We start from the raw sequence: 24642 nt of genomic DNA on the forward strand, positions 1-24642 counted from the left end.
GGTAATCATTGTTTGGCAAACAAACTAACAAAACAACCCGTTAGGGTTTTAGCCTCCTCGACTGATACTACAAAACTACCGCAGCACAACAGTATGAAAAAAAAACGAACTGAAAAGCTTTAACACGAAACCCACCTTTCGGCGTTATAACTATGACTGAAAAATATACCCTCGATCGAAAGGAGAAGCTAGTATATTTCTGACAACAAACGTTAGCATTATCGTATTTCCAGTCTGAAGAAATTAAATTGCTAGCGTACAAGTGCTGCATGCGGTGAGTCTACCGTATCTTCAAGCGCGAGCAGCTCGGCCGCGCACTCACCGACTTCGCCTAAACGGTCGCTCTCGCGACAATGAACCAGTCCAATAAAAGAACGGAAACAAACTCTACTGCTCCGTAATTTGACCATTCGGAGCTCATATGTTTAAACATTGAAAATACAGACCTTTATTTTTGCAGGAATGCAAATTTACGCTGAAAATCCATTACTGTTAAATTTGAAATGGCCTTAAGGCACTATAAATATGACCAAATGACATTATTTCGTAATGAAAACGCAGAAACTTTTTTTATCATTAGCAAATTATTAACAATTAATATGATGCGAAAATAAAGAACATGCTGTCATCTATCTAAATATTGACAACATATTCCTTGTTCACTGCAGTCACATGCACTTATTTTATTTTATACAGCGAACATAAATAGGAAAGTGTTAACATTTCAGCTTAACCCTCAAATGTTTTTTCAGAGGCTGTAAAAATAGTGCATATAATACATTTTTAGAAACCTATTACTACAGTATTACTACTATCCTACTGATATGCTGTTAAATATAGGTCCGGTTGCAGAGGTCTTTTTTTTAGCAGCCGTACTAATACGTGTAGTAAGACAGGTAAGCGTGGTCGGGTCGGTCCGGGGTCGTACACGGGGTGGCGTTCAGGAGGTGACGGAGGGTCAGGCAGGAGACGAGGTCTAGAAAGCAGGCAGGAGTCAATAACCGGGAAACCACACAGGATGAGGAAACGCTCGTACGCCGTATAGGAAAGCAATACTTCGCGACTAGTATGCGATGAGGAGAAGCTTATTAAAGGGGTTGGTAATGAGGGGAATAGGACTCAGGTGTGGGCAATATTTGAGACAGGGATAGGTGCGGTGATCAGGATAGGTATGTGATCAGGACTACATAAAGAATTACTAAACAGTCCAGGGAAGTTATCATCAGGAGCTCCAGCCAGTCTTCCTTTAAGGAATTACTAAACAGTCCAGGGAAGTTATCATCAGGAGCTCCAGCCAGTCTTCCTATCTTCGGCTGGGTTGGACCGGCTGGGCGGGATCTTCCCTCGATGACTTGGGTGGAGGCGGCTGCTCACGATTTGTCGCCCGCAGGTCCGGAAGCGCACCAGCTGATTTGTCCGTTTCAGGGGTGGGCACTGGTGACGTTGCCTCCTTGTCTTTACGAGGCTTAGGCGTAGGCGCTTTAAGTTCTGGGGCTGCGAGACTTCACGGAGGGAGTGTCCTCATAGGACAACGACGCTTCTCTGAAAGCCCCCCCAAGGGAGAATCCCCATGGAGGACCAGCTCCACCTGCCTCTCAAAGGCATTCAGGTCCAGGACACTGCAGTCGCTTACTCACCTAACTGACACACACACATACAAGCAAGGAGACGTTTGGAAGCAGGGGCCGTATCGTGACAGTATGTAAGTAGGATTGCTGAGCTTGTGAAACAATTACATTTACATTTACGGCATTTAGCAGACGCTCTTATCCAGAGCGACTTACAAAAGTGCTTTGTCATTTACTCATAGAATATGTCCAAGTACAGTATAGTAGGTTAGAATTAAACATACCAATGAACAAGAATACTGTAGAATACAGGGATAAATGCTAATACTTAGAAGTGCAAAATACATAAGGTCTGTCTTAAACAATGATAAATGCTATAAACAATAAGTGCTAGAGTTTGTTAAAAAGCATAAATGCCCTACAATAAGTATTAAATTGGTGAGTCAATAAGGGAGCAGTGTCAGTTGTCCTTTAAATATTCTGCAAATAAATGGGTCTTCAGTCTGGGTTTGAAGACTGCAAAGGACTCTGCTGTCCGGACAGCAAGCGGGAGTTCATTCCACAATCTTGGAGCCAGGACAGAAAATAGTCTCGATGCTTGTCGTCCATGAGACCCGAAGCAAGGTATTTCAAGCCGAGCCGTACTTGAGGTTCGAAGTACTCGAGGTACAGATCGGGCTATAACCATTGACCTCATGTATGAAGGGGCTGGTCCATGAAACCAATTTTAAACATCTTATGTGTAGTATAATGTACTCCATGCATTATTTTGTAGTGAATGCATTGTAGATTAGTGTTGCTGGTCATTTGGGTGCTTACTATATCATACTTTTGGGATACTTGTGGAAGTGACATGAAAGTAGTGTTATGAGGAATATGTTTGCCTTTTTCTATCCAAGGTGTAAAGTTTAATAATTTTTGTTGTTGTTGAAGGTAAAGTCTTGATTGTTCCAAATACGAGAATGAATAGTTCTTTGTTATCTTGTGGAATTTCCACCAGGCTGTTAGAGTTATGGCCTCTGTCAAACAGTTGAAACATGGATGTTTTTAATTGATTTGCTTGATGGTAAGTCTGACTTTTATATCTCTGCATAATGTTTGTTCTATGTCTATCCATATTCTGTCTGATATACTGGGTTTAATCCATTGTATTACATATTGTAGTTTATTTGCAATAATCAACTACAGTTCTGTATCATTGTGAGTTTGATTCTTTGTGATTTATTTTTCCAGTTATGATGGTGTCCAAAGGTTTAAACCAGGTTGCTGGAGCTGGATAGCAATAATTGAAAACAAATCGTTTATCTTAGGCATTATCAGTTTAATTGTTGCAATTCTTCCAAAGAGTATAAGGGGCAAATTTGTCCATCAATGAAGTTTGTCACTTATTGTTTTAAAAACTGGAATGATATTAAATTTGAATAACTGACAACTGCAGAGAGAATCTAATACCCAGATATGTAATGTGATTGGCATTCAGAGGGATGGGGAATGTTTTTTAATTGCATCATAAAGTTATGCTGCTGCAATAGTATAATATACAAATATACTAATTGAGATACAATTTTACCAGTTATGTGTGATGCTCTGTGATGGTCATAGAGAACACCACAGACAACTGTGTGGCACATCACTGTTAAACATGCTGATTGCAACCCTGGGCATCATGAACTGTACAATATTAACCTCAGACAACGTTCTCGGAGTGAAATCTATAAACATATTCATCTAACTATCATTACTTTCCCTAACAGCTCATTGGATGAGAGGCCATTAAGTGAAAGGGAGTTTTAATATCCTTTCTATTTTTAAGTTTAAAAAAACACAGACATAAAAATTTCAGAAAGTGAGACAGAGAAAGGAAACCAGACTTTAAAATGGTGCTTCGCTCTTGAGTTGCAACAGTAGCGTAACGAGGGGTGGCCCGAGTGCCGCAGGGTGAGGGGCAGGACGCACAGACTCCAACGTCTGGGACGTACATTTATTAACATTTAACACAGAACACTAACGGCACTCACAAGAATCACACGCGATTAATACAAACAAGAAACGGTTAACTGCAAATGCACTGTATATGCAAAATGAAAGATGCAGGGAGTGGTTGGTCTCTTTTTCAATCAAATCTGAACAGAGTGAAATCTTCACATTTGATTAATTTGACAGACTTTAAAGGGATAATAGACAACATATAAAATGGAACAGAACACGATATAAAAAGGAACTAAATGAAAAACAAACGAAAAAATACTTTTTATCACACTTGCCCAGACAAGCACCAAATCAGACCAAAATCGATCAAGCAAAGGCATAACTGGGAAGAAGCATATTAGCCATTTATTACTCTATTGTTAACAACCTAACAACAGTAATCTGATTGTTAACTGATTGTTAACATACTTTTCAAGTCTTTAACCGTTTTGCTCCCAACATCCTATATGAATGGGTACGAATGCGGCTCATTACCCGCCTGCACAAACTGCTTCTGAAATACTGGGCAGCTAAAGGGTTCTTCACCTGTGTGGATTCTCATATGCTGCTTTCTGTGGCCTGTTTCGCCAAAGCCCTTCCTTACAGTACTATGACAAGCAGACAACCCTGTGTGAGGGTTTAGGTGCTCCTCAAGAGCCTGTGCATGTTAGAAACACATGTTGCAAATATCAGTGACGTTATTTCTCATTTTTGTGATTAGCCATGTTTTTCTGTAGCTACAAATACTTTGATTTTGAAAAAAAGTTTTTGGTAATTTAATAAAACAGACATCTTAAGTTTTACGACAAAATGTGCAAATAAGCTGGCCTGAGAGGTGCGTTCGGGAATATGACTCAGTGCGTCTCTGGTGCTGCTTTTGATGAGTGCAGTGTCATGAGAGTGCGGCCATCTAGCAGTACAAAGAGGGGTTACAGCTTCTCCCGGACGTTTCCAATAAATGTCTAGATTTGTGAGTTATAGAAAGACAGCTGGAAGAGAAGTCCTCCCAGCCCAGCACACAGGGCCAAGTGTCAAAGCGCTGGGAGGTGAACTGAACTTTCATCTTAGTCAGGTACTCCTGAACCCTCTTACAGTCATCAGACAGCAGCAGCCACGCATGTTTGGTCATGGGGTCCAATGTGACCTCATCCACAGCACTGCAGATCCAGTTCCACAATGAATTTGGAATGGATTTTGAAGTTCTCCAGGATCGCTGTTTACTGAGGACCCAAAGCTGTGAAACTACATCCTGGTTATGTTTGAGTAGAGACCATGCGATGAAGTCCAGGACAGGCAGCATGGGTTCCAGCTTCTTCTTAAGCTCCAGCTGCCAGAAATTCTGTGCCAACTCTGCCCTCATCATGCCGCACCGCTCTGAGACTGTCTGGAGTTCTTTAGCCCATTCAGTGTTTCTCTGCTTGGTCTCCTTCACTGCCTAGGTCCTTCACTTCCTCTCTCCTGCTGCCCTTCACGTGGACTGAACAATGTATCAACAGCTTTGAGACGGCTGGCCCACTGAAAAATGTGCTGGCAACAGTGTGGGGGTGTACGGTTCCACCGCAGTCATTACTGCTACTGGATGCAGCTGCAGCGCCCTCGTCAGGCTTACAGACACGCTCCACCTCTTGTTTCCACTGAGCGATAAACTTCACGCACTCCTTGAGACCGTGCAAATTCCTCAGGTCTGGTGCTTGAGGTAATAAAAAGAGAACAGAGGTTTAACATTGAATTAGACATATTAATAACATAATCACAGAATGGTATGTGTCCTTTCAGAATGATTTGTGTACAGGGCAGAGGCCTCTGTAAAGGCCTCTGCAGGCTTCTGCAAAGGATGGTGGATAGGCTCCAGCACACTTACAAGTATGAGATATTATTTCCATCAGGCTCAGGACCATCTCTTTAGGATAAGGTCAAGAGAAATCTCTTGGAATGTGGTGTTAACAGGTTCCAACTGGTGTGGGTGTTTTATATTACTTTGCATATATTGACAAATGTATGGTTTGGATGCAATGGACGTGAAGACAAACGCAAATATGTAAAGGAATGTGGGGTGAATACATAACCACTACTGAAAAATGTATGAAAATGTGGGTTCTCTGATTTTTAGACATTCTCCAGAGGGTGCCTCAATAATGCGTGTTAATGTTAACCTACAATAAAGTACGTGCACAGTTATGCTCTTTAACCAATTCTGAAGTCTGCATTTTTATTTAATATTTGAATTGAACTTTAAAACTAGCCGACTGGGCACCTAGGAACCACATACTGTTGCTATGTGCAGAGATGTGGGCTTGCAGCCCATTGTTGGGCAGAGTCCATCGCACTGCTCCAATAGACCTGCTCTGACTGCTACTTTCCCACGTCGGCAGTCGAAGTCGTTTCTCCTTCACAATGCTTTTCACCTGGTTGGCCAGTTTCACCGTCTCAGTAGACAAGCTAAAAGAAACTGTTGGCAGCCTCTCGTTGCTCCTGTAATATGACCGTCGCCAGACCAGAGAGTGGAACTGGATGGCAGTGTGGCACTTGCAGCTGCAGTTTGTTTGCTTCAAGATTTAATACGTGTAAGTGACCTTTGCTTCTCGTCCTGTCTTTACTGGTTTGTTAATAAGGTCATTTGAAATTGTGTTGTACATAAAGGAATATTACAGAATTATTCTCTATTTTAAGCTACACTGTGGGGTTTTGTTTTTTTGATCTTTACATTTATATTAATGCAACCCAATACACTTATCTAATGATCAGCTATGACCTGTAAGAACTGACAATCTGAACATTCAAACTTTAAGAGGAATAAAAACAAAAAAATGATCAGCTGTTCATGTCAAAATCTGTAATATGTAATAGAAATAACTGTAATATGTTCAATATAACTGTAATATGTTCAATTACCACCATGTAACATATAACTGTAAATATGTCAATTGCAAGATGGGACTGTACATTCTGTACATACATATATAAATATCCATATATACATTGTACATATAAACATAATATATATATATATATATTGTACATGCACTATTAATATATTTTTGTATATATATAGAATATATTTCTCTATGCACCCCTGTTTTTCTTTTTCCTCAGATTGGACAGAGCACTCAACCATTTCACTGTGAGTTATACTGTGTATGACTATGTATGCGACAAATAAACCAAACTTGAAATGATTTTACCTTTTTCTGTCGTTTTCATTTTAAGCTTAGAATAACCAAGGCCTGGACTTTGTAAGGTGGTTTTGAATCCAGGTCAGCTAGGTGAGGACACCAATAGCTTACTGGGTAAGCAGCCACACTCTAACAATGGTGGGCTCGTGTGCAGAACAGTTAGAGCTTGGATCAAGCAAAACAAGAGGAAAAAACGAAACACCTCGGTGAGCGTGGAAAAGGGGAGAACAAAGAAAGAAATGGCAACCCCGATGCACTGGGGAAAACTCGAACTAAAAGTTCCCAAACAAAACCAGAAAACGGGGAGAAACTTGAATGGCTAAGGGAAGCCTCAGGAGAGAGACAGACTCGAGAGGGGAAAACTGGAGAAGGGAGGGGACGTGTAAAAACACTGACACCCTCGCAGAACAGAAAAGAGGCATAGCACAAGGGCTCACAGACCTCAATACCCAGAGTTACCGGCTAGGAGCTTGGCTCAAAACTTTATCAAAAACCCAGCACTGAATGACTGGGTCACTGGGCTTATATAAGGTCTAGCCCAGCTGTTGGGTGTTGATCCTGATCAGTGGCGTGGTTGACTCGACGCCTCCCTCTGGTCGAGGGGGCCTCGGCCTGGTGCCAACCCTTACAGGCTTGATGTCTACAGACATGGCAAAAATATTTCAATGTTCAATGCATTTCAGTTTCAATGTTTATTTTTTTCAGTTAAAATGTTAATTTTTTTTACTGCTTATTCTTCCATTAGACAGCCAGAAGCGCAGCACTGGTTAAAGTTTTTGAGCAGCTTCCTGCGCGCACTGGTCCTGGAGCACAGCGACTGCCTCATCCACCTTAGGGTGCAGAGACTCAGGAGACTCCAGCATATGCAGTAGCTTCGAGTTGTCCAGTTCCAGGAACATACACGTGATCTTCCCTGCAAGGGTGGGCTGCATGTTCTGGATCAGGGGAAACAGACGCTCACCCAGTATCTGCTTCTGCTCCTGTGGAGGTGCAGCAGCCAGCATGGAGGCACTGAGAGGTTCCTGACCCTGCACATGGACCGCAGCCAGCTGCACGGGCACCTGGAGCTCTGCCCCCAGGTGCTGCTGTGGGTTGAGAAACATAAATGTTTTATAATTGATTTGACTGATAAATGGTAAGTTCGACATTTATATCTAAGGGCTGTGTGCCCAGGTGTTGCTGTGGGCTGTGAACGCCTGAGGTGGTTTTGTACTGTGGTACTGCTCTCACCAGCGACGCCTTGTTGGCAGCTTCCGCGCTGGCCATCCCTGTCCCCGGAGCCTCAGATGCCATGGTCTGATAGGCCATCGTGCGTGGGACCTGGCAGGCGGTGGTTGGTCGGATGGCGCTGAAGGCCTGCGGGCAGGATGCGGCTGGACCGATGGCACTCGGCATATCCTGGACTTGCTGTGGGTGGACGCACTGCATGGCCCAGCAAGGGCTGGGGAGGAGTTGTGCCAGCTTGCTGCTTGCGCAGTAGGCAGGCCAGTTCTGAGCTTGTGGAATGGCTTCCATGTTGTAGCCGGAGGGCGGGGCAGGCTGGTAGGGGTTGAGCACGAGGTTGGGCAAGGCACTCACGCTGGCCGTGCGCTTCATGTACTTGTTGGAGAGGTGGGCCTGCCGCTCCTCCTTGCGCTGCGCCAGAGCCACGTACAGCGGCTTGGTGCCTACAACGCGCCCATTCATCTCCGTCATGGCCGTGGCGGCCTCCTCCGGCGAGGAGAAACACACGAAGCCGAACCCTTTGGAGCGGCCGCCCTCCATCATCACCTTGGCACTTGTGATGGTCCCGAACGGAGAGAACTCCTTACGTAGACGCGCGTCGTCCAGACCGTCGTCTAGGTTCTTGACGTACAGGTTGTCTCCCTGGTAGTGAGTCATACCGTCCTGCTTCATCTGCTCAAACTTTCGTTTCAGCCCTGTCTGCCTCTCGCCTTTCTTCTGGGCATAACCCACATACACCTTCTTCCCATTCAGCTCCTTCCCATTTATCTCATCCACAGCCCTCTGGGCATCCTCGTGCCTCTCGAAGTTCACAAAGCCAAAGCCCTTGGACTTGCCGCTCTCGTCGGTCATGACGCGAGTGCTCAGCGTTTGGCCAAACTTGCTGAAGATCTCCTTCAGCTTGTCGTCGTCCATGTCCTCTCCAAAGTTCTTGACGTACACATTGGTGAACTTTTTGGCCCTGGCCCCCATCTCAGCCTCTCGCTCCTTGCGAGACTTGAAGTGGCCAATGAACACTTTGCGGTCATTGAGCAACATGCCATTAAGTCTCTCAATTGCTCTCGCCGCAGCCTCACGGGTCTCAAAGTGCACAAAGCCGTAGCCCTTAGAGCCATTCTCGTCACACACCACCTTGCTGGAAAGGATGTTCCCAAAGGCAGAGAATGTGTCGTAAAGAGCTTTGCTGTCAATAGACTTGTCAAGGTTCTTGATGAAGATGTTGCCAACTCCACTCTTCCTCAGAGAGGGGTCTCTCTGGGACCACATAATTCGCACAGGTCTGCCTTTGATGATGTTAAAGTTCATAGTGTCCAAAGCACGCTCAGCATCTGCCTGCTGCTGAAAGTTCACGTATGCGTATCCAAGTGAGCGGAGGGTCATCGCGTCCCTGCAAATCCGTACGGAGACTATTGCGCCAGCAGGACTGAATTTCTCGTATAGCATGGCCTCGGTAACGTCTGGATGAAGGTCACCCACGTACAACGAAGTCATCGGCGAACTTGGAGCACTTGGATTCATTTTCGTGAGGATCGTCGGTCAACCTTTCTGGAAATCGTAGTCGAAAGTAGTAAATGAATAAAATAAAATCGTAAATGATTTAACCAAATGATCTAACTGCACGAATTATAAAACAGTTTGAAACAGCAATTCAACAGAGCCAGGCAAGTGTCGACCGACCAAAGCGATCAAAGCAACACTTTAGCTTTAGATTCAAATACATGACAACTTGGTTGTTACGTAAGAGTGCTTTTACGTAAATGTTTATTTTTAAATATTATACAAACGCTATTTATTTATTTATGAATTATTCAATTATTTTAACTTATAACGTTAATAGCGTGAATGAGAGGCTTTAACAACGCCTTATATTTCAAAATATTATCTAGTCACAGCGTTTTCCAAAAATCGTCCATATGCTGCTCACACTGAATCATTTACCGCATGGCTCAGAATAAATACTTTTAGTTTGATAAACGCAGCAACATTCATTTTCTTTAGCCTAATGCTCGGCAAAAAACATCGCATTAAAGTTAATTAATGGGATGAAATCAGTTTGCCTTGGAGCAGGCCTATGTTCTTTAAGGTTAAAAATAATCGCCTGGATTGTAAACCTTAGTAGAGTTCCACAACGAGGTGCGATTTGTAAAAGGACGTCTTTTTCTCTCCGAGTTAGAAATCTGGAGAAATAAATATATCAATTGATTTCCGCCCATCGGAGGACCTTTAGAACTTTATTATTTATTCATTATTTATTTCTAACTTCTCACTGTGTCCAACTATATCGGGTGTATAAAACGTATGAACAGACATAAATAACGTGGGGGAAACGGGAATAGGGGAGAGAGGAAAAATAAGACGAACAGAGACGAAACAGACAAACGGGAAATGCAGATAGAGTATTTTAAGTATTAGCCACCTGCACCATTATGGGAATGTGTGTGTGTGTGTGTGTGTGTGTGTGTGTGTGTGTGTGTGTGTGTGTGTGTGTGTGTGTGTGTGTGTGTGTGTGTGCGTCTGCGTGTGTGTGTGTGTGTGTGTGAGAGAGAGAGAGAGGCTATGTGCGAGTGCACTGTATATGTACACGTACTAGATTGGGATATTTATCATTTATGGATTAGCTCTGTAAACTTTTTATCAAAGTAGTCCAGTCTAGGTTATTGGTTCTTATTGATTCATTCTGAGATTTTTTTCCATTGATATGTAGTCTATCAATAGATTTTTCCATTCGGTGACACTAATATTATTTTTTGTTTTCCAATTCATGAGTATGTTTGTATTTGCAATTAATAATGTTATATATATATTATCCTGTTTTTTTTATATTGACACATTGGTTGATGACATGTCTCCTAGGAGACATAAAGATGGTGTTGGATGGATAGGGTTATTTAAATCATGGTACATGTGTGTGATGACCTATTGCCAAAATTACTTGATAGGTGTGCTCTGCCACACGATGTGAATGTAATCGTCAGCTGTCTTTGGCGTAAAGTATGTACAGATTGCTGAGCTTGTGAAACCAATTTTAAACATCCAATGTGTAGTATAATGTAATCTATGTATTATTTTGTACTGAATGCATTGTAGGTTAGTGTTGCTGTCATGTGGTAATTATTATTATACATTTTAATCCAGACTGTGGCGTCGGGGGCTAGTAATAAATCTTCCTCCCATTGTCTCGATGGGAGAGTAATTATGCGATTTGATTTCATTATTATTTTGTATATCTTATGTGATAGTTTTTTTGTATTAGGAATGTTTATAATACTGATATGGATGCAGGTGAGTTTAATGTCTCTGAACTGATAGTTGCTCTTACCTGCTTTCTATATCTTATGTTTGGGCTACTTGTGGAAGTGACATGAAAGCAGTGTTATGTTTATGTTAGTGTGGAGTTTGATATCTTGTGGAATTTCCACCACGCTGTTAGTATCATGGCCACCCACAAATTGTTGATCATGAATGTTCTTTAATTGATTTGACTGATAAATGGTAAGTCTGACTTTTAGATCATATAGAACACCACAGACAACTGTGTGGCACATCACTGTTAAACCTCCTGATTGCAACCCGGGGCATCGTGAACTGTACAACATGATCCTCAGACAATGATCTCTGAGTGAATGTGATAAACATAATCATCTTCATATCATCACTTTCTCTACAAGTTCAGTGGAAGAGATGTCAGTGAAAGGGAGTTTTAATACCCTATCCATTTTTAACTTTAATAAAAACACAGACGGAAAAATTCCAGAAAGTGAGACAGAGAAAGGAAACTAGACTTTAAAATGGTGCTGCCCTCTTGACTTACAACTGTAGATTATTGAAATTATTACAAATGTCTGACGCCAAAAGGGATTGTGTCAGTGTTTCACTACTCAGTATTTGGTAGACAGTATAAACAAGCAGACTATGGTTAAAAAGATCACAGAAATAAAGCAAACACCAATATAATCTTGAACCACCTAGTCCACAGGAAACATTAGATTACTGGAACAAAATCAGACAACTAGCAGAACAACTTTTTACCAATGATGCAGGTGTACTTTTGGTGGATTTATTTATCTGTATTTCAATCCACTAAAGTTTTTCACTTGATCTAACATTACATTTAAGACCGACGCCCTGTTACGTCTCACAGAAGAGTCCATTGATCAAGCTGCTACTTACCCATCCTGGTCCTGGAGTACCTTTGCTCTGTACACTTTAGTGATGTCTTTGTTACCAACAAACCTATTTTAATCCATCAGATAGTAACCAAACGCTTCAAGGACACTTGCATAACCATTTTTATTTTTTCATAATACTTGTCCAGGTTTCCACTATTATGTTCAAACCATACATTATTCAATATATGCTAATTGATATTTAATAGTTACACCAACAAGTTCTTGGTACTATTATGTTCAACCTGAACTACTTCTATTTTTTTAAAAGACGATCCTATTCTATATCACCGGATGCCCATATTGTTTCTTTTGGTGATCTCCATATTGTTTCTTCCAGTGCTTGGCCGGGATGTCCCATCCTTGAACCAAGGCTCTCCCTTCAACGGAATCCCCTAGAGGCTTTTTCAAAGAGGCCTCCTGAAGATTTATGCTGAAGCCTACACTGGTCTTTCCTGCATGAAACCAGTTTATTCGGGACCATCCATACTTTTCTGCTTACAATATCATTTTATTACCTCAGCATTTTCATTACTAATTTAAAAATCAATCACTTTATACTTCTAAAGCTTTCACAGACACATTTAGACTTTTCAGCACTCTCAATGTCCAAGGCTAAATGCTACAAACCACTCATACCCAAACAGAAGAAATAGCCCAAATATAGCCACACATATTCCTCCAACCTCTACATACTTCTAAGCTATATATAACATTTAAAGCCATTAAAAGCAAAGTTATGAACATTTAAAATACACCTTGATAACACAGTTTATAGCTCTTCAAGAATGTTTAGTTGTCATGGCAACTATTCCTTTCTCGACTCTGTTTTGTTTTGGGGTTTTTTTGGCATACCTTTCTTTTTCAGTCATGAATTCCCTTTTTTGTTAAAATCTCCTCACCTTTTCTACAGCGCTTTCTCTCTCTCTAATTTCACAGGTAATTGTCTCTTTCCTCCAAGGGTCTGCATCTCACCTGGACCTTTTCCTCTTTGCTACTTCAGCTCCTGTCGTAGCTGAACATCAATAGTTTAATAGTTATTAGGAAATATTACTTAAAACAAAACAACAAGAAAACAGCAAAGAAGGTATATGCAAGTATATGTTCACTGTACTGTGCAACTGTCATGTCAGCAGGTGGACAATTTTAGCTAAAGTTAGCATTTCAAACATATATTTTGATATTCTAAAATAATGTTTATTAACTCAATATTTCATCACAATGGGGTGGACATTTTTAGCTTTAACTCATCTGAGTATGGAGACAAAGTGAGAAATTCAAATGAACTGATATACTATAGGAGCATGCAGTTTATGCCTTTAGTCGAATGAAGATAGACCTTTTTTAAAGTTGTGAGGTCACTGATGTCAAAGGTCGCATTTTTACCAAGATGGTTATCCAAAGATGAGAGAGTGGACAGCAATTCTTGGACATGTTTAAATAACTTGATTTTTTATTTTTATTTATTTATTTATTTTTAATCAAAATTGCAAAATGAATAATCAAAATACCTAAAATATTAATGAACGTATTTACAACCTTACGGTAATATTTAAAAGTTTAAAAGGTTAAAACATGTTTAAAAGGTTAAAACATCCAAAATACCCATTTCCTCATCAAAGACAATGTAATAAGGTTAACATTCCTATATATTCGTAAAATGTGTTCATTCAGAGTAAAACTTTAATCAGTTAATTAAAAACATTAATTGTTTCACAATCTTTGTATCAGCACATTTAAACGAGTATGTTGTATTGACCCTTAGGTACCCTTAGGTAACAGAACGAAGTGTGAAGTCCACTTATAAAATAAATTACGCATTCGTCATTAGATCAGAGTAGGTGAGGGACAGAGAGCCATGTGTGAAAACGAACAATCATCTCACAAAACACTACTTATGACTAACAAGTAAACACTTGCAAAATAAAAGTAGCCGTTTATGTTAAATATAAGATTTCACAAAACTATTAATTAAAAAAATATTAATTAAAAAATATTAATTACAAAAATATGAATTAAAAAACGTAAATCGATATTTTTGCGATTGATCTCCCTCCCAAGTTACACCGTTTACTTGTCTTAGAACTGAAACACGAGTATCACTGTTACGTTTTAATGAAACCGTTATTTTGAAAATTACAAAACTGCATGTCAATGTTAACCGTGTGGGGTCATACGTGAGTGTATGTTACAGCTGAATTATTAGGTTACCTAACTAAGCTACAGATATTTTTATATTTATTGGCTGCTTGTACAGATTTGTTAGCTCGCTGATAATATACTTTTGTATATAAAATTGTTCTGCGCAAACCACAGCACCATTGCTAAGTTAGCACTTAGCCTTAGCTAACGTTACTTTTAAAGTTAAATTGAGTTTCTTGTCTTGTTCATGGCTTTGTAGCCGAATCTCCCGTTTAGACATGATGTCTGCCCGCAGGCTTAGACTTCTAGTGTTTTCTGTTCAAAAGTGTTTATCTCGACTCGCCGACAAATGCAGAGGTTATTGCTCAGTGTCTCTATCTAGCACTCCTACTAATGAGACTGATGAGACGAGAGTGAGCACATTTAAGACCAAGCTGTCGTCATTAAGAGTTCTTCAGGCAAAAGTTCAACTGAGACGCAACAGGAACATGAGGAATCGTATCTTCCTGAAGAAAGTGGTCTGGCGCAGCTACGGAAAGGTATGTAACTGCATTTGTTGCCATGATAGTTCAGGCTTTAGGATTTTAATTCCCATGTGTCAGTATGCCGGTAGTCGTTGCCAATTTTATTTTGGTGTTTACATCTTGCAGTGTATTTCGAAACATACGGCTGTCAGATGAACGTCAACGACACTGAAATTGCGTGGTCCATTCTTCAGAAGGGTGGATATGTTCGGACCCACGAACTATCAGAGGTAAGTGTCAATGCCTTGACCTTTGACCCTTGATAAACACAGCGCTTCCTTTATTTGAAAGCTTTCATTCTCATCTTTCCTAATTTTTTTTTTTTTTTTATACAGGCAGATGTGGTGCTTCTTGTCACATGCTCCATAAGGTAGGAAAAGCCTATTTCTGTTTGTATTTTACACAGTGAATCTATACGTTGCCAATCTTGTGCAACTTGACAGCAGTCCTTGACTTCAGTGACATTTTTTGCTTGGATGTAATGCTATTTTCTGTTGGAAAAAATAAAAATCATTGTGACAGGGAAAAGGCAGAGCAGACCATCTGGAACAGACTCAAACATCCAGCAGTTCTGAAAAAGAAGCATCTAAAGAGTAGCACTCCATTAAAGATAGGAGTCCTGGGTAACTTCTCACTTCACCATAGTTCTTCATTCACGTTCAAATGTATCTCTCAGTCTGAAATGTTCGTGTGTGCGCATGTATGTTTGTGTGTGGGTTCACGCGCCCGTATACGCATATGTGTGCTTGCTCTCTTGTAGGTTGCATGGCAGAGAGACTGAAGACTGAGTTGCTGGAGAAGGAGAGGGTGGTGGATGTTGTAGCAGGGCCAGATGCCTACAGAGATCTTCTCCGACTCCTTGCACTGGCCCATGGGGGTCAGAGGACCAGCAATCTCCTGCTCTCCCTGGAAGAGGCATATGCTGATGTCATGCCCATTCACCATTCAGGACACAGTGCCTTTGTGTGAGTGCCATAATAATATCTGGCTGATTTATAAGGGAGGAGTTCCTGCTAAACACTAACTCTTAAATTAACTTTGCACTGTGTGATTTTGTAAAGATGGTACAGTTCAATTTTTAAGTTAACATGTATAGACAGTTTTTGGTGTTTTCATATTCAACTCTAATACACTGAATTTAATCTGAACAGCAACTGTTAGATTAAAATACAGAAAAGTCAGCTATAATTTAAAGGCATTTGCTACCATATTGCATGAAACATGGGACTTGCATCCACAATAAAGCCAAAAACAGCAAATGCTCATAGTTCAGTTGTTTATTATTATCATTTTACTGAACACTTGTCAATCTGCATTTTTTGGTTAAATATTTATACATGACTGACCCTCCTACACTTATGAAGGGATATAAAACTTCAAACACCGTGGTGGCTCATCTTCAGCTCCTTCATGCTTTTAGATGTAGCACTTCAAATAATGGTTTGATATCAGGGGTGTCGATACTTTTAAAGTCCTTTCACGCTGTTGACAGTACAGACCTTGTGTACTGCAAGCCTTGTTGGTGGCACCTTGTCTTACAGTGGGATTATCCAGTATATTTTGTCCCTCTTTGACTGCTGTAGGTCTATCATGCGGGGCTGTGACAACATGTTCAGCTACTGCATTGTGCCGTTTACCTGGGGGAGGGAAAGGAGCAGACCTGTGTCCTCCATACTTGAAGAAGTGCGCATGCTGTCTGACCAGGTCTCTTCCCTTCAGCGACTATGTGTGCAGTCTGGCTTTACTAGTTTCTGTGTGTGAAACTTGGCCAGATGTGAACACTAAGTATATGAAATGATCATGGCCATAGGGGGTGAAGGAAGTGACCCTGCTGGGTCAAAACGTGAACAGCTACAGAGACGTGTCTGGGGACGGGGCCAGCAACTCGGAGCTTGGTTCGCACCTCAGCCGTGGTTTCAGCACCGTGTTCCCGTGATGAGCAAGGAGGCCTACGATTCGCTGACCTGCTACACCACGTCTCCCTCGTAAACCCTGACAAGGATTCGCTTCACCTGGCCACATCCTAAAGACTTTCCTGATGAGGTAGAAACCCCAGAGTCATGGATGTGAGCATGTGGTTTTTGGTTGGGATACCCATGACTAGTGTGGGGAAGGTACTTTTAAAATGTATTTCATTGCAGGTGACAAAATACAGAACACAGAATACATGCTGTTAAATGTAATTTAAATGTAATTAAAGTGAGTTATATTTGAAATAGTCTTGGACAATGTTGAAGTATTCCAAAGTTTTTAAAGTATGTTCCTCGTTTGAGTAATGTAATGGAATATGTTACCAATTACATTTAGGGGCATGTACATGTACACTGCCTACAGTGGCAGATTAAACCCTGTGGAGGCCCCTAGGCAGTCATAATCTTGGGGCCTCCCTTGCAAATTATCTCCTAATATGTTTTTTTTTTTAAATTCCTTGTTGCATGGCCCCTAAAAGGTGTGGGGCCTACAGGTCACTGCCTGCTCTGGTAATCTATTGGTAATCCGGCCCTGACTGTTTATGGCTTGTGTGGTGTAGTGGATGTTCAAAGAGTTTAAGTATTTAGTTGAACAGTTTCTTATAGTCTGAATTCATGTGCAGATATTGCTCATAGGCCATTTTAAGCAGCAGATTGGATAATAATTTAGGATTCGCAAATTTGGATGTGAGCAGTAGAAAAGATCATTAATAGATTATCAGATTGAAAAAGCCTTATGCTTATCAGATATGTGAAATAAGGTTTGACTGCCATAGTCAATTTGTGCTGTTTTCGTTTGACCTGTGCTGGGGTGGGTGAGTATGTTTCCTGAAGGTGTTATAGCTAATCCAAGAGCGGAGGAACATCTGTAAGCAGATCCACTTGCCAGCTCAGAGCGGCAGCAGCAGAGTCTTACAGACCATGAGGCGTGGGTGAGAAACGCTCCTAGAACGACAGCACTCACCACAAGCACAGTAGAGATTAGCCTGCTTATCTCAAATCTCTTGATGTCTCATGTGTTAAAACTTAGTTCTCACTTTAAGTCATCATGCTCTGGGATGTTTTCATAGGTATACTAGGGAAGCCTACCTTGAGCTTGTGGAAAACATTCGAAAGATAATACCAGGTGTCCTATCATTACCAAACATTCAGTATGTAATTATAAAATTATTGTAGCTATAATAGGTCTTGTGTGAATAAATATCTATGTATAATTTCTTTTTACAGGGGTCAGTCTGAGCAGTGACTTCATCACAGGCTTCTGTGGGGAAACCGAGGAGGACCACCAGCAGTCGGTCTCTTTGATCAGGGAAGTGGGCTATAATGTAGCCTTCCTGTTTGCCTACAGCATGAGGAAGGTGAGATCCTATTTTGTCATTGTGTTTAACACTATCAAAAAACAGACATTCTCCCTGGTTTATGTGATGGTTCTATCAAGAAATTCACCATTGTCTATTATCATTTGGAGAATTGAAAGGGTCTTGTGGCTGCCAGTTGGGCTTTACCTTCTGACATGAAGATGTGTGTAGCACACCCACAGAAAACTCAGGCATACCACCGTCTCGGGGACGATATCCCAGCTGAGGTGAAGAAGCTGTCGCCTGGAGGAGCTTATCTTTACATTCCGAGAAGATGCGGCTAAGGTCAACACCAGTTTCATCGACAGCAAACAGCTTGTCCTAGTGGAGGGAGTGAGTACTGCAGTGCGTTGAAGCCATGCTGTTACAACTGTGTTTGGAGCACTTCTGCTGTTAATAATTTGGGATTGCTGCATCTGTGTGTCTTGGTCATCATGTTTTGCATATCGATTTAACTAGATTTCTGCAAGAAAATAAATAGTTGCAGCAAATTCTCCTCCCTTATCTTATTTAGACCTGCTGGATCAACATCATGAGGTCTGTCTGACAACGATGATGAACAATGGCATTGTCTATCAGCTCAGCCCTAGCACCTTTTGGCATTTCATTTTGGTTTTGGCCTTGTTCTTTTCTGGAGGGCAAATAGAGTTTATGTGTTTATGTATTTAGGGCATTGTTTGGTCTATTTTAGTCTATTTGAGTTGTATGGTCACTTTCCCGTTTGTGGTGTTAGTTTGCGATTGCCGCATGGGTTTCTGTGGCCCTTTCATTTGAAACCCTTCCCTGGTTAGGCATAGCATTGTGTCTGTTTTGGATGCTTTGAGCTTTTTGTTATTTTTGAAGTGTTGAGAGCAGTTCACATCTTTGGTACCGGGAAATCCCAATGACTGGTTTCCCTGTGCTTGTGGTCTTTAGTGTATTACCTGCCATCAATAACTGTTTGAAGATTGGGGTCTTACTTAATTTTGATTCTTGTTAGTGTCCTTCTTTTGAGAACATGCCTGGCGAATGCACAGAAAACTACCCCAAGGTGTTTGCCACTTGTGTGTTAATATGCGCTACCAGTCATGCTGAGATTGGACCTACCGATATACACACTGATAACAGAATTTTATGACCATCTACATAACAGTGGGAATAACCACCCTAGTGAGACGTTGTGGCATGGTATCTGGAGGCAATGTAAGAGCAGGAGAGAATTTCTGTCTGCTACAGTGCTTAGTCAAGCCTTTTATATTGTACAAATGTTATCTGCTGTTTTTGCTTGACTGAGTCTGTTTTCTGCAGTAAAGTAAGAAGTCATCTCAAGATCATTGTGGTCGGAAAGATGGGAATGTGAAGGTTATTTTTCCAAGAAAGGATTTGCTTTCTTATCCCACGGATACCAACCCTGTCACTGTTAAAGCTGGAGACTATGTACTGGTGAAGGTGAGCTCTTGCTTCAGTTTGCTACTCCTACATGTATATCTGTCTGTGTTGAGACTAAAACAGGAGCATGTTTTTACACACACACACACACACACACACACACACACACACACACACACACACACACACACAGATATATATGAGCTGTATGTGTGGAATATTTATTCTGGTAAGCCTGGTCTGTGATATGTAATATACATGGCTGTGAAATATACTGTACAGTTGTGGCTACATTTCCATGATTATTGGTGACTACTCTCTCCTTTACAGATTACCTCAGCCAGCTCTCAGTCTGCAAGGCCACGCCTTCAGCCACGCCTCCCTGAGTGATGGACACCCCAGACGCCTATTGATGCACAGGCAGCTGCATATTAGCCTGTAGGTTCCACCTTCTTAGTATCAGGACTGGGTGGGAGTGTGTGTCACAGACCTATAGGTCTTCCCAGCTCCAGCTCTTGGAAGCCAGTATGCTCAGTGAGGAGTGTTCACTGCCTCAGTCACCCTGTCTCCTCATTATCAAGCTCCTTATGAGGTGATTCAGGCATGGTGAGGCAGAAAACCCCTGAAAATATGCAGGGAAGTTTCCTCAGAACTTGAGCTCAGTGTTCCTGAAGTGCAGTTTGAAATGAAATAAGGCTTTTCATTTTTTCATTCATTCATTTATTCAGAATCATGTCTGACTCATGTATGACCTGGTGTTAAAGGAAAGTTTTAACACAGATTTTGTCTGGGTACACACTTTGCAAACTTCAAACTGCATGATTAGCAGACAGTATTGTAGCTATTCAAGTTTATGATCAATAATGTAAGGTAAGTGGGTGACTCTGGGTGGGTCAGGGTGTATTCTTCCCTAAACATACTTCTAACATAATGATTTGTTTAAACACTACAATTCTCTATATCCTAATAATTACTGCCACATTTTAATAACCTGCAATACACTGTAAATACAGCATTTGTAAGCTTTAAATTTACAAACATGAACAATCATACTATAGCAAATACATGATACTCATACCTGTGACATAGTGTTTTGAACAGACATTTGCTGCCACACCTGCTATTTTAGCAGGCTAAATAATCTGCCCTCTGAAATGCTAATATGCTTAATTTCATGCAAGTGCTAGTGTTCCTATTTGCTTGCTGATGTGCATGGAAGCGCCATATTATTATTATTATTATTATTATTATTACTATTATTATTATTACTATTATTACTATTATTATTATCATTACTATTATTATTATTATTATTATTATTATTATTATTATTATTATTGAGTCACACTGCTATCAAGTTAGCTGGTTGCTCTTAGCTAGTAGTGCGAACAGGACAGGGGACTTGGGGAAGACCCAAACGGTGAGGTTTGTGTGTGTACATTCACAAGTACTGGTGCATAAGAGACTTATTGGAAATGCATTGCCATTAATTGAGAGTCATTTTAAAAGATATTTACTCTCCCACTGCGCATACTCCCATTTTCATAAATTGGTAAATATACATGTTGCTGCTTGTCACACAAACTTTTGTTGTACACAAGTAATAATGAGAAAAAGACTCATCATATATTTTATGATATAGCTAAAGCTATGCATTTATCAAGAGGATTTAACACATTACAGAACACATCTAGTTAATCCTTTCCATGATTGACCCAAGGGCAGATAGCAATTATTTAAGTATTACTATGTTTTAATTTAATAATAAAAATGGCCATATGAACCTTTTTGCTTTATATTTGTTTATATTCAACTGCCTTTATAATGACAATTATTTATGACAATTTATGACAATGACAATTTACAATACATTATCAGTGAGTGGTATAATTAAAGTAAAATCATTGTTAAATAAGTCTCATTCTTGTCTCAGATTCCAACACTACAAAATCTTGGTCTTTGCTTGAATGTTTTTTTAATGGTCCTGACTACAACACTATCCTTTGATAAGCTTGGAAGTTGTACACTACTGTGAGAGGAAGTTACATTCAGCTAGGAAAGAACCAACAATCAAATAATATACACAGATTAAGATGGTCATTAAAGATCCCAAACTAAGATTAATGCACTAATTAAAAAACTACAACTTGTTTGCAGGAGTTCATCAGTGTTTTATCATTGGCATAGGTAAAGGGGTTTTCAGGCACAAGTTAAAAAAGGCACAAGTTGTCAAAGCATAAGAATAATGACCATAATGATCATAAGAAAGCCTTTCTGAGCCAAAGAGCTGAATTAACAGGGAATAACAGGAGCACTTGCAAAACTGTGCCTAAGTGTATCCAGAAAGCACTGTTGGGCTTTTGTAGGAAAAAAAGGTTACACAAAGGTTACACTGATAGAACAGTTTAATCTGAACGAAGAATCAAGACCCAGGAGCTGTAAAAGAATAAGTTCATCTCTGCATTGCTCTCTATATAGGGGGAGTTTTACAACATTGGAGTGCACAAGAAACCCGCTTTTGCCCCGACACCATTTTCACTGCCACCTGATGAAAGCAACATGCTGTATATGGGCATCTCTGCCTTCACTGCCAACTCAGCAGGCTTTGTGTACAAAAATGCAGGAGCACTCACACTCAGAATCACAGATGACATGGTGAGTTTAAACCACTCCTTGCCATCACTGAGGGAAAGGTGTGCATGTGGTTACCTTACAAGACCAGGCTGTTTAGTTAGAAGACTGATAAAGAAGACTGATAACTTTATACTGTTCTCCCAGTGCACATTAATAATCCCTTAATAGTGTAATAAATGAATGGACAAATAAATGATCAACAGTCCCTGAAAATGAAACAAACGTTTATCCTTCCAGATTCCCAGAGCCTCTCCATATCGTCTGAACACCAAGACATTTGAAGCCTTAATTCCGCAGGTATAAGAGATCACTTTCTGTATTCATCACACAAGCATGCAGAAACTGCTGATTTTATATTCTCACATAGGTTTCCTAACACAGTAGACTTTGAATCTTAAAGGAATAATAAGGTTTAAAGAGTAACAAATAATATGATCTCATTAGCAACACAACCATATTTAGATGAAGAATTTCCGAAAAGAACAACATTTCACATGATGATGCTTGGATGAAATGTGTTGAAAACACTGAGTTCTTTTGCTTTTGGTGCTAAAGGCACTTGCAAGTACACCTTACACAGATTGATGGTGGTAGTATAGTTGGCATTCAGTTAAATCAATTAAACTTTGGACAGGGGTAGATTTGTCCTTCATACTGTTATTCAGCACAGGTAATAGCCATTTTGGGACTTTGTATCACTTTTGGGAGGCTGCCGTGTTCTCCTTAAAGTACCCAGGTTGAAGAGTGCTGGGCCCAGGAGTATTATCACCTGCTCCTGCATTTCTGCCGATGAAATAGTGAGACGGATCCACATCCTGCCTGCTTATTGGGGACGTACTGTTCTAGCAGCTCTTCCTCATCTGTCCATGCTCATACCATGGGTTGCTGTACTGTTTCCATGCTTATGTGGTACTCTTTCCGCAGGATGCTATGGAACTTTTGGTGCTCCCTGCTCCTCTCTGGCATTTGTAGCTTGACCTTCCTGGTGATTTTTTTGCAGTCCACGTCACTTTGCCAGGAGCTTCCTTTTGCTGATTAGCAGAAGCAGGAATACCTCCTGTCCTGCCAGGCTTTTGCAGTCATATTAGGCACATTGACTGCTCCGCTCTTACCTGCTTTCTATATCTTATGTTTGGGCTACTTGTGGAAGTGACATGAAAGCAGTGTTATGTTTATGTTAGTGTGGAGTTTGATATCTTGTGGAATTTCCACCACGCTGTTAGTATCATGGCCACCCACAAATTGTTGATCATGAATGTTCTTTAATTGATTTGACTGATAAATGGTAAGTCTGACTTTTAGATCATATAGAACACCACAGACAACTGTGTGGCACATCACTGTTAAACCTCCTGATTGCAACCCGGGGCATCGTGAACTGTACAACATGACCCTCAGACAATGATCTCTGAGTGAATGTGATAAACATAATCATCTTCATATCATCACTTTCTCTACAAGTTCAGTGGAAGAGACGTCAGTGAAAGGGAGTTTTAATACCCTATCCATTTTTAACTTTAATAAAAACACAGACGGAAAAATTCCAGAAAGTGAGACAGAGAAAGGAAACTAGACTTTAAAATGGTGCTGCCCTCTTGACTTACAACTGTAGATTATTGAAATTATTACAAATGTCTGACTTCCAAAAGGGATTGTGTCAGTGTTTCACTACTCAGTATTGCATTTGTTAGACAGTATAAACAAGCAGACTATGGTTAAAAAAAACACAGAAATAAAGCAAACACCAATATAATCTTGAACCACCTAGTGCCAGGAAACATTAGATTACTGGAACAAAATCAGACAACTAGCAGAACAACTTTTTAACCAATGATGCAGATGCACTTTTAGTGGATTTATTTATCTGTATTTCAATCCACTAAAGTTTTTCATTTGATCTAACATTACATTTAAGACCGACGTCCTGTTACGTCTCACAGAAGATTCCACTGATCAAGCTGCTACTTACCCATCCTGGTCCTGGAGTACCTTTGCTCTGTACACTTTAGTGATGTCTTTGCTACCAACAAGCCTATTTTAATCCATCAGATAGTAACCAAACGCTCCTTTGCTGCAGAGCACAGAAATCATTCAAATTTGCAGTCAACAGATACATCTGGGCCAGATTTTGGATCAATTGACTAGGCTGGAACTGCACATATACTGTATATGCAAAATTCAAAATACGGGGAGTGGTTGGTCTCTTTTGCAATCAAATCTGAATACTATGGAATTCGTTTCACATTTGTTTAATTTGACAGATTTTAAATGGATAATTGACATCACTAGACAAAAAGGAATAAACAACTATATGAAAAGGAACAAAACCAAAAACAAAGGAAGGCTTTAACACACTTGCCCAAACAAGCACTAAATCTGACAAAAATAGATCAACCAATGACATAGCTGTGAAGAAACATATTAGCCATTGTTTTCTTGTCATCAACAGTAATTTTAACTGATTGTTAACATACTGTTCAAGTCTTCAACTGATTTGCTCCCAACATACGAATGGGTACAAATATGGTTCATTACCCAGCTGCACAA

The sequence above is a fragment of the Electrophorus electricus genome, unplaced genomic scaffold (assembly GCF_041902795.1).
Source record: "Electrophorus electricus isolate QZ-2024a unplaced genomic scaffold, ASM4190279v1 Scaffold50, whole genome shotgun sequence".
Taxonomy (NCBI): domain Eukaryota; kingdom Metazoa; phylum Chordata; class Actinopteri; order Gymnotiformes; family Gymnotidae; genus Electrophorus; species Electrophorus electricus.